The sequence below is a fragment of the Solanum stenotomum genome, chromosome 12 (genome assembly GCF_019186545.1).
Source record: "Solanum stenotomum isolate F172 chromosome 12, ASM1918654v1, whole genome shotgun sequence".
Lineage (NCBI taxonomy): Eukaryota > Viridiplantae > Streptophyta > Magnoliopsida > Solanales > Solanaceae > Solanum > Solanum stenotomum.
The window spans coordinates 39,870,814-39,881,860 of record NC_064293.1 but is presented as its reverse complement, the minus strand read 5'-3'; the positions used below and the strand labels follow the sequence as shown (position 1 = coordinate 39,881,860).

The 11,047-nt window shown below is 31.4% G+C and overlaps 1 pseudogene; it reads right to left on the bottom strand.

Annotated features, from left to right (window-relative positions):
* Positions 1–10,109: 10,109 nt before the first annotated feature.
* The window catches only part of LOC125847424 (acyltransferase Pun1-like), a 6,211-nt pseudogene continuing 5,273 nt past the window's right edge, over positions 10,110–11,047 (bottom strand).

The following is an 11,047-nucleotide window of genomic DNA, read 5'->3' as shown; positions in this document are numbered from 1 at the left end:
AAATGAAAAGATTCCTTCATATCATTTCTGGTAACAATTCTCATGTGACCTCATACCATACACACGTGACTCCACTCACACTTTTCACACATACTCACGTTTTTTGGCTTACCACTTCAATTCCATTAAAAAAAAATTTTGTTTACTCTGTTTAAAAAGAAATAAAATAAAAATGAAAAGATTCCTTCATATCATTTCTGGTAACAATTCTCATCTGACATCATACCATACACACGTGGCTCCACTCACAATTCTCCACACATATTCACGTTTTTTGGCTTACCACTTCAATTTCACTCAATTTTTTTTTGTTTACTCTGTTTAAAAAGAAAATATAATAAAAATGAAAAGATTCCTTCATATCGTTTCTGGTAACAATTCTCATGTGACCTCATACCATACACACGTGACTCCACTCACACTTTTCCACACATATTCACATTTTTTGGCTTACTGTTGGCACCTAATTTTGACCCTCCACGATAAAAATTAATTGGCGAGCTTCCTTAATTCCAAACGATTTGAAATAACTAATTTTGTAAAAATTCAAAATATGTTTCAAGATATTTTAAGAATTTTATTCACTTTTATAATATTTTAAATAATAAATATGTTTTATATGTTATGTATATAACTAATATATTTTATAAATACTTGAAAACTATCTTGAAAAAAAGATTTCATTATTATTATTATTATTATTTTAACATTAAACACTTTATTAATCTAATTCAGTTTGAATTATAGCTATGTTGTTGAATTAGTTATTTTTACTAAGTTAATTATTTTATTCCGTTAAGATTAAGAAGCTCGCCAATTAATTTTTTATTAGTTCACCTTATTTCGGTTTTAGCCGAATCCATCAAATCAACTCAATCTGGCTATTTCTTAAATTCCGAAATCTAACCGATTTAATTTTTTACTCTATACCAATTTTTAAATGACCAAATTTTGGGATTTTATGTGGCATCTCCAACAAACCTTCCGGCCCATATTTTAAACCCAAATTCCCAGCCCAACCCAAGCTCCAACCCACACTCTTATTACTCCTAAACTGACCCATTCCTCCTCTTACTTAACCCAGCCCAACCCAATTCCTTCATTAACTAAGAAACCCATTTCAACAATATGCAGAGACAGCAAACAGTACCCACCGCGTTTCTTCTTCTTTCTCCAGCGATCCGGCGAGAACAAACCCAATTCGCAATCCAACACAGAAAGCAACCCGAGTCCAGCAAGCAGCAGCAACAACAGAGAGACGTACGCTGTAAATTTTTGTTTCTTCTCCAACGTCCCTATCCCCATTAACATCGCAGCAGGCACGCGTTCTGTCCTGCTTTCCCCTTTCGGAATGAGTCAAAACCTCAAGGAAAAGGTGTTCGTCCGAATTGGTGAAGGAATTCAATTTTTGAATTTGGAATTTCTATCCCTTTCCCCCCTCAAAGTCGAACCTTAGCTCCTTTCTATATAATACTTTACTGTTTCAGTATCAAGAGAGAGGAGTTCTGGGAGAAGTTTTTTGGAGAAAACTTACTAAGGCAAAAAAAATCACATAACAAAATAGATATATATAGGAGAAACAAAATATATTCGAAAGGGGGCAAGAGGAGTCAATTTTCGTTCGATTCTCACTTGCCTAGCTCGATCTCAATCGTTCTTCCTAGTTAGTTTGTTTTTGAAGTTGGCTGCTCAGGCCTCTCATTCATTGTTTGGTTCGTGTTTGTGTGGAAAAGTTCATCTCTCTGCTCGTCTTGTTCCGTTTGCTACCCCGAAGAAGGTGAACTTCCTCTTTTAATTTTAGCTCGTTTTCAAATGTTGTTTTGTTTGCTTCCTCGAGCGGCTCTGTTCCTTGCTTGATTTATGACAGTAGTTTGTTTGGTTTTGATGGAGTTCGACTTAGTCGGTTAGTGTGCAAAATGTATCTCTCGTAAGAAGCTACTCATCTTCAAACACCCATGAAGACCGGGGGCGGAATACGAGTTGGTTTGATATTGTTTTATGTAGTTTGAAGGTTGTTTGTTCACTATTGGTTTGTTAATGAAGTATTCCGAGTATTGTTATGCTATACTTTTAGAGTTGCTTATTCGAGAACATGAGCTAAGTATATATGTGTGGGTCGTCCTTTTTTTTAGCTTCAAGATGGTTGCTCTGTTCACTTATTTTCTCTGTTTTTTTTTTTGTTTATGGTTGAAATCTGTTTAGTTCTCAGACTGTTTTACTTGTTTTAGTCTATATTCGTTTGCTATGAATCTGCGTTATTTGCTTCACTTCCAACATCTTATGTCTCATTCTTTCACCTCTGTTGAATGAATGAATCGAGATGTCAACATTATAAGTTATGTGTTGTATCCGCTATTGTTTTGAAGTCTCGGATTGCATTTGTTGCCGACTGTTTTGAGTCTTCACTGTGCTTGTTCAGCATGAATGTTTCTTTTCCTCTTTTCAAATAGTTTCCGCCAGTAGAATTTTATTTTAGAAAAAAAAATCGTGATTCACAGCTTCGATTCCAGAGCTTATTTTATTTTTGCGTTCAACTACAGTAGCCAAAGTCGATGTGAGTTTTCAGATTTCTAAAGCCATCCGGTTTTTTTATTTGAAATGCATATGTGACCATCTATGATCGGTTCTTCGATGCTTCGAAATTTGTTAAATCTGAAAATTCGTGACACTTGCTCCCTTTAATCGATCTGTGAGTCTTTTGGTAATAGAGTGCAATATTTTTTATTTATTTATTACTATTATTAATTCACTGCTGGACTTTATTATGGTTTTTTTTTTCTTTACTATTTCTTAAGATGAATGATTGTTTCAATGTTTGTAGTGGTTTGTTCCTTGATAATATTATATGTTGGTTGTCTTAATGATAAAGTGATTAGTGGTTTTCATACGACAGTTGCATTTGGACATAGATTAGTAGTGAATGGCATGCTCTATCTCTTGAAATTTTAATTATTTTATCACTAATCTTTCCTAATCTACTAGCTACTGTTTCATCTAGTGTTCTTATCGCTTTGTGCCTCCTTTTGCTTTGAAATTTGACTTTGCTAAATCTAAGTTTACACGACTTCCATTGCCTTTGAGTGTTGTATTATAGTTTTTATTAGCCACTGTTGATCAAATTTGGTTTAAGGGCGAATTTAGATCAATTAAAATTTCGTGTGACCATTTTTGTTCGTTTTATCATTGTGAATAGATGCTAACTCTTATTTACGTGCTCCTTTGCATGTGAAAACTCTTCCTGAATTTTCATGGATTATGTCGCACCTCCTCGCATTTTCTATTGGGCCATAAGGGCCCAATACTCTTGTTCACCGATTCAGCCCGCGAAAAAATAAAATACAGGTTTCCGGAGGTCAAACAGGTGGCTGAAAGTTGGACTTTCAAACTCCGAAATGCCCAAAAGAGGGATGCATACATGTAGTATACATTCTGTATACATGATATACAAGCCTAAAATGCAGCGATACCGGTGCAAAACGGTGGTATACAAGTTGAAGAAGATAGAAATACAAAGTTCTATGAAAATACAGGCCTCGAAAAGTGGATATGAGTCATATACGCCTAATATACTAAAAAATGTAGGAAAATAGGCCAGAAGGGCCCCAAGCAAGATCCATCGGCAAAATATGGGCTCAAAGGCCCAATAAAATGAGTTGGGTCACTCTTAGATTTTAGGACAGGTTCCTAAGTTTGGGCCAAAAGCCCAAATTCAATTTTCTTGCATATGCTTTGTTTTATTCGTTTTGACTAACGCTTTCATTTCTTATGGTTAAATTTAAGGAAAAATTACAGAAATCCCACCTTTTAGCTTACTTATTACCATTATCCCCTATAAGTTTTACAAATCTCCAGAATCCCTCATTTTTGTGCATCAGATTAGTGTATCATGTAGTGTATCTCACGCATCAGATTAATGTATCAACGCTTATATTATTGTATCTCGCGCATTAGATTAGTGTATCATGTATAAAATGTAATGTATCTTACTTAACGATTAATATATCTCGCGCATTAAATTAATGTATCAACGCTTATATTATTGTATCCGTTTGAGGGATTTCTGTAATTATAAACTTTTAAGGGATAGATTGTAATTTTACCTTAAAAGTATGTAATTTCGGTAACTTGCCCTAAATTTAATTAAACCCCAAAGATAGTCATTTCTCTTTTATATTTTAAAATAAATATTTATTTCACATAATTTATTTACTTAGCTTTTACTTAATTTTGGTCTTGAAAAATTCCCCTTTAGTCCCTTTCCCCTTAGGATGATTATATAGTAATAGTAATAATAAAATTGAGGTAATAAATGACATGAGTCTTTTACTTGGTTAATATTTGAAAAAAAAAAAAAGTTAGTCCAAATCATTTTTAGTCAATTCGCCAGTCAACCGCGAGTTAGCGGGCATTTTGAGGGCCTAACACCTTCTCGGGATGTACATTGAATTTCGAACCCTTTTATTTTTCAATTGATTTTATCTGTTTAAATCTTTTGAAAATCTCAAGTTTTTTTTTCTTGATTTTTACTAAAAAATTAAGTGGCGATTTTGTCCTTTTGGAAATTCGATTTCTCTTAAACCATAGGTTTAATCGATTTTTTGAAAACTCAGTCATTTTTCTCTTATTTATATTTTCGAGTAAAACACTTACCACTTCAATTCCATTCAATATTTTTTTGTTTACTCTGCTTAAAAAGAAAATAAAATAAAAATGAAAAGATTCCTTCATATCATTTCTGGTAACAATTCTCATGTGACCTCATACCATACACACGTGACTCCACTTACGCTTTTCCACACATACTCACGTTTTTTGGCTTATCACTTCAATTCCATTCAAATTCTTTTTGTTTACTCTGTTTAAAAAGAAAATAAAATAAAAATGAAAAGATCCCTTCATATTATTTCTAGTAACAATTCTCATGTGACCTCATACCATACACACGTGACTCCACTCACACTTTTCCACACATACTCACGTTTTTTTGGCTTACCACTTCAATTCCATTCAAATTCTTTTTGTTTACTCTGTTTAAAAAGAAAATAAAATAAAAATGAAAAGATTCCTTCATATCATTTCTGGTAGCAATTCTCATGTGACCTCATACCATACTCACGTGATTCCACTCACACTTTTCCATACATACTCACGTTTTTTGGCTTACCACTTCAACTTCATTCAATTTTTTTTGTTTACTCTGTTTAAAAAGAAAATAAAATAAAAATGAATAGATTCCTTCATATCATTTCTGGTAACAATTCTCATGTGACCTCATACCATACACACGTGACTTCACTCACAATTTTCCACACATACTCACGTTTTTTGGCTTACCACTTCAATTCCATTCAAATTTTTTTATTTACTCTATTTAAAAAGAAAATAAAATAAAAATAAAAAATTCCTTCATATCATTTTTGGTAACAATTCGCATGTGACCTCATGCCATACACACGTGACTCTACTCACACTTTTCCACACATACTCACATTTTTTGGCTTACCACTTCAATTCCATACCCACAGACACGAAAATTGTTCGTATGATAAACACTCTTTACATTTTATCTCCAATCTTTATGTTGCGGTATCGAGTCACAGAGGAGCACGATGAAGAGGAGCTGAGGAGGGGGATGGATTTGATAGAATGAGAGATGAAAAAGAATTCATGGGGAGGAATACACAGACACAGAGATACATAGATATGCAAAAAAACAGAGCAGGCGGACATAAAAACAAACCTAATGATTTACGTGACTATTTTACCGCACTATTCTTATTAATTGATGTTTAATATAATTTTTATAAAATGATTTGAACCATAAATAATTAATATTAGAGATCTCTTAATATTAAGGGTAAACATGAAAAATAATAATTTTCGTGATACGTTAAAAGTAACAAATAAAAATATATATATTCTTTTAGAATTATGAATAAATAAAATAAACATATCAATAGCGAATATTTTCCATTTTATTTCAATTATCGTTTAGCTCAAAGAAAATATCCCAAAATGATTATCACTTTTTAAAAATTTCAAAATTAAACTAGTCCATTATTTTCAACTATGGCTTAATTTTAAAGAAACGTTTTTTTTTTCAAAAAATATTGCTCTATTCTTAAAAAAAAAACAAAAAAACTAGGAGTAATAAGTAAGAATAACTTAATAATTTAAGCATTGTATTTATTATTATTTTTAACGTGCATAAAAAAATGCTAAACCAACCGTTAATTAAACGGATCCAGCTCCTCTTGTTTCTCTTCTCTTTCACTTCTCCAAATTCTTACTTGGATTAGTAACACATGCAATAAATTAAATTTTGTGGCTAAAATTTAATTGCCCAAAATAAATCCCTAATCATAATATTTAGCATGATATACCAACAGATTAAACTTGACAAACAAAATACTCCTACTTAATAAATTCAGCATGAATATTGTCTAGATAAATGCCTCCATATTACCAACCAAAGAGTGCTTCCTCTCGTTGATTAGTTCAAACGATTTTAATTTGTTTTTGTTTAAAAATTTTATTCTTCTAGCCCACGTCTGTCTCGACCCCCTAACAGACCACACCCCCCCCCCCCCTCCCCAAAGAAAAAAAAAACATTAAAAATTTGTTTTTGTAAAATATTTACTAATTTTATTTTTTACCTTATCGTATCCCGACTCCCCTACCCCCCACATACACACACAAAAAGAATTTTAATTTTTTGCTTTTAAAAAAATAATTAAATTTGAGTTTAAAAGTTAGGTCCTGAGTTGGGTGTGGTTGGTTCTCGATTTGGAAGTTGGGGTTAAAATTGTTGTAAATCTTACGGAAAACATCTTAATCACTAACACTTACCGAATTCACCAAAGCTTGTGCTTTATCATGAACTCTTGACATTGTCCTTAAGGATATTTCACCCGGTATAATTTGTATTCTCCAGGATTCAGTAAGCTCTTCTAGTATAAAACTAGGAGCCAGAAATTAACAAAGATTTAATCTAGAAGAAAACCCAGCACAACATAATATTGGAAAGAGATGGAAGAAACTCTTTTTGTTCTTATCTACACCCTTAATCAATAATGGAAGGATAATATATATAGCCAAAAATAGTCCTCAACCAACTGTCAGAATTAAGAGTTATAAAGGCTATTTTATGAAGATTAAAGGCAAAAGATTGAAGACTAATTAGGAGGAAACAGACGTTGGCAACTGCCATATATAGACCAATATTAATACTCCCTCTGTCCCTATTTACTTATCCATATTTCCTCTTTTAGATGTTCCTATTTACTTGTCCATTTTGACAAATTAAGAAAGGACAATTTTTTTTTTCCTATTATACCCTCATTTAAACTTCTTGAAAATTTAAACTTCCCCCAACATTGATTAGTTATCTTGAATAAATTTATTTTGGAATCATAATTAATAAGAGCAAAGTTGTAACTTCACTATGCTAATCATTGTTGCCTTAATATGTGTGCCATTTTTAAGTGGACAACTAAATAGGGACGGAGGGAGTACTAATTTATAAGACAATTAACTGGATATTAACACCCATTTAATATGATAAATATAGAAGATAATATGAATATTTCTTTTTGAGATACTAAAATCATTTTTCCAACAAAAATTCTGATTTGAAAGTCGAATTTTGGTGTTGGTGTTTGGGGTTCAAAAATGTCCATTTTGGTGCCGGACTCAATGTAAAGGGGTATATGTTTGTAAGTATTATACTTTTATAGGATATTTGCTTGGTTTCCTCTTAAATTTTGGGATTGAGTTAGGCCCAACATGAATTTCAAATCTTGAAGTTCTTGTTATTTTTTGAAAAAAATATATTTTAATTTACTACCATGTCTTGATACTTCATTTTTGTTCCTATTATTTATCATCATTATTAGTTCACCAACATTATTAGGGATATAGGTCTATATCCCTATTTGCCTTGTCTAAATTGCAACTAATTTTATTAACATATAGTATATTTTTGGTTATAGTTTTAATATACGACAACATTATTAATACGATCTTCAGTCCAGAAACAAATTATAGTCGATAATACTTAAATAATCAATAGTAATTCCACTTTCTTTATCCCGATTCATTCCATATATTTACTTGTTAACATATAAAAATTAATTTGGTTACAAATCATTAATGATGTACTTTAGCAAATAACATAACAACACTGTACCAATATACACAATTTATATTTATGATAACAGATTTCGAAATTTCTTCTTTTATTTTTTAAAACTTCATGCCCCAATCAAACAACACATCACGTAGATACTACTAATATTATTGGAGCTAGTAAGGAAATAAACTCAAGGAATTCCTCGTCGCGTTCAAATGCAGACATATGTTGTTTGTGCAACATTACTCGCGCCTCCACGCCTTGCCCAGTTTTATAATCTATCAAGAAGAAGCAATTCTTGAAGGGACCACTTTATAGTATGATATACCAACAGAATAAATTTGACAGACAAAATACTCCTACTTAATAAATTCAACATGAATATTGTCTAGATAAATGCCTCCATATTACAATACTAACCGAAGAGTGCTACCTCTCGTTGATCAGTTCAAACGATAGTGTAGGACCAAATCCTACACTTGGAAAAACGAAGGTAGCTAGTTAGTGATATTTATAGGTTCATTTATGCATTACTTATTTAACTTATTTTTTAACAATATTCTCCAATGACGATGCAAAGACAAAGTCATTAGTGCAATTAGTTGGTGTGGGGCTGCATTCCTATTTAATCATGTGCCACGCTAATAGCTACGAGATCTAAGCTATAAATGAAAAAAATTATAGTAGCAAATAGCCACAAGTATTTGAATTTCATAACTACAAAGTAATTTATCCATTAATCTTTCATACCAAAGCTAATTCCTCATTTTTTCTACAATTATTAAACAAATAACTACAATTTATTGCTATAGAGTAATATTTTGTGGCGAACCATAAATTTTTGACAAGCTAAAAAAATTATTTCTGCAATAGTAACATTTTATTAGCTACAATAAATTATATATTTAATTTGAAATAAATTAATGTAGGTGAATAAATATTTTTACTTCGAGTTATAAAAATTTATGGCAATAATTAAATGAAATAACCACATCGTTTTTGCTATAATAAAATTTCATAGTTAATTATTCATTTTTTTTTCATGAGTTGAAACTTATTATAGTAATAGTAACATTTTAGACAAAAAAAATTATTTGAAACAAAATATTGTAGTTAAATAAATAATTTTGCTTTATATTAGAAAATAGTGTAGTTAAATGATGTAGCCACATATAATTTGTTATGATTAAACTTCATAGTTAATTAATAACCTTTTAACTATGAAAAGGGTTATTTAAAAGAAAATACTGTTGCTAAATAAATATTTCCATTAAGGGGGTTCGAAAAAAAAAGGTGTAGTGCCTAAGATTTGATTTTGAAACCTCGAGGTGAGTTTTGAACCCCTCAACAATTAAGTCAGCCTCTAATCTTACCTTCAAGAGGTTCAAAATCAATATATAAACATAAAAATTCTTTAAAATATCTTAAATATGCAACGTAATTTTTTGCCGAGAGAGTTTGGGTGAACCCCCTCGGCAACCTCTAGGTCTGCCCCTGCAATATAGTTAGCTTAACAATTGTAATCTGCCTCCCTATTTCTCATATTATATTATAGTAATTGAAATAATTTTTATATTTGAATGTACTGCTATTTTTTGAAAGTGAGTTAGAAAATAGACTATAAGTTGTTTTTTAAATTTGAAACGTAAGTTCAAATTAAATTTAAAATTTTTCAAAATCAAATATTAATTTTCAAATAAAGTAAAATTTATTTTGAATTTTGAAGAAAATATGAATCATAATTTTTCTCGTCAAACAAATAACTTGAAAGTAAAATGAAATGAGCGAAATCACAGTGGAAATGAAATTATCGACATGCATGCATGCAAATTTCAATTTATTAATATATAATAACAATGACAAATACATACACACAGTATAATCCTAGCTACTAGTAAAGTCCGAGAACACGCAGCCTTGAATAGATGGAGAGACTTTTTTCTATTTTTTATTCACACTTCAAACACACATAAAACTCCTAAAGACATGGAGGTGAGTCTATTAACTCAAGAAGTTCCTCATCGCGTTCAAATTCAGACATATGATGTTTCTTCAACATTATCCGCGCCTCAACGCCTTGTCCATTTTGATAATCCTTGAAGAAGAATATATTCTTAAAAGGACCATTTGGTATACTCACTCTTTCAGGTTTTCCCCATCCGAAATCTACATTGTAATATGGGTATTTACAAAGATTGCTGCAAAAATACACACTACAATTTTCATCCTCAAATGGTATTTTTCCTTTTTTTATGGATTCTACTATTTCTAAGATAAGTTCGTTTTGTTCGACTTGATCTTTCTTGTACGCGACCTTAACTTCCTTCCTTAAATTACGAACCAACGTTGGTAACTCAATATCTTGTTCTTTAGTTGCTGTTGTGGAGAAAACAGACATGACATTTCCAATGGCACTTCGAGGTAGACGAGATTTCATCATAGTACGTACGTCTAAGTAGTGAACCAACTTTGAAGTAGTTGTAGTACTTGATGCTGCCTTTGTTGCACATTTGAAAAACAACGCGCTAACAACTTCTGCCCGTGTTGGGTTTTCTACTCCTGATTCTACTGCCACCTTCAAATTACGAGCCCAAATGTTATTAATTAATTTAGTTTAAGTTATATCCATCGTCAATAAATAACTTTTTTTTACCTGATGGTAGTATATATAGAGGGTATTACCTTAGCTCGAAAGGCATCTAACTTGACGGTAGGTGTTAGTGTGACATTTTAATATTCTAAAATATATTAAATTTTGCAATATTCTGCATGGTCACACAGACATTGGTTTTCTGGCCGTTGGTTGACTTATCACATTTCATATGTTACAAAATGTTGGATGCATGTAATGACAATCATAATTGCTGCATTACTATCTTATATTACTCCAAATTGGAGTTAGTGCCATATGCACAT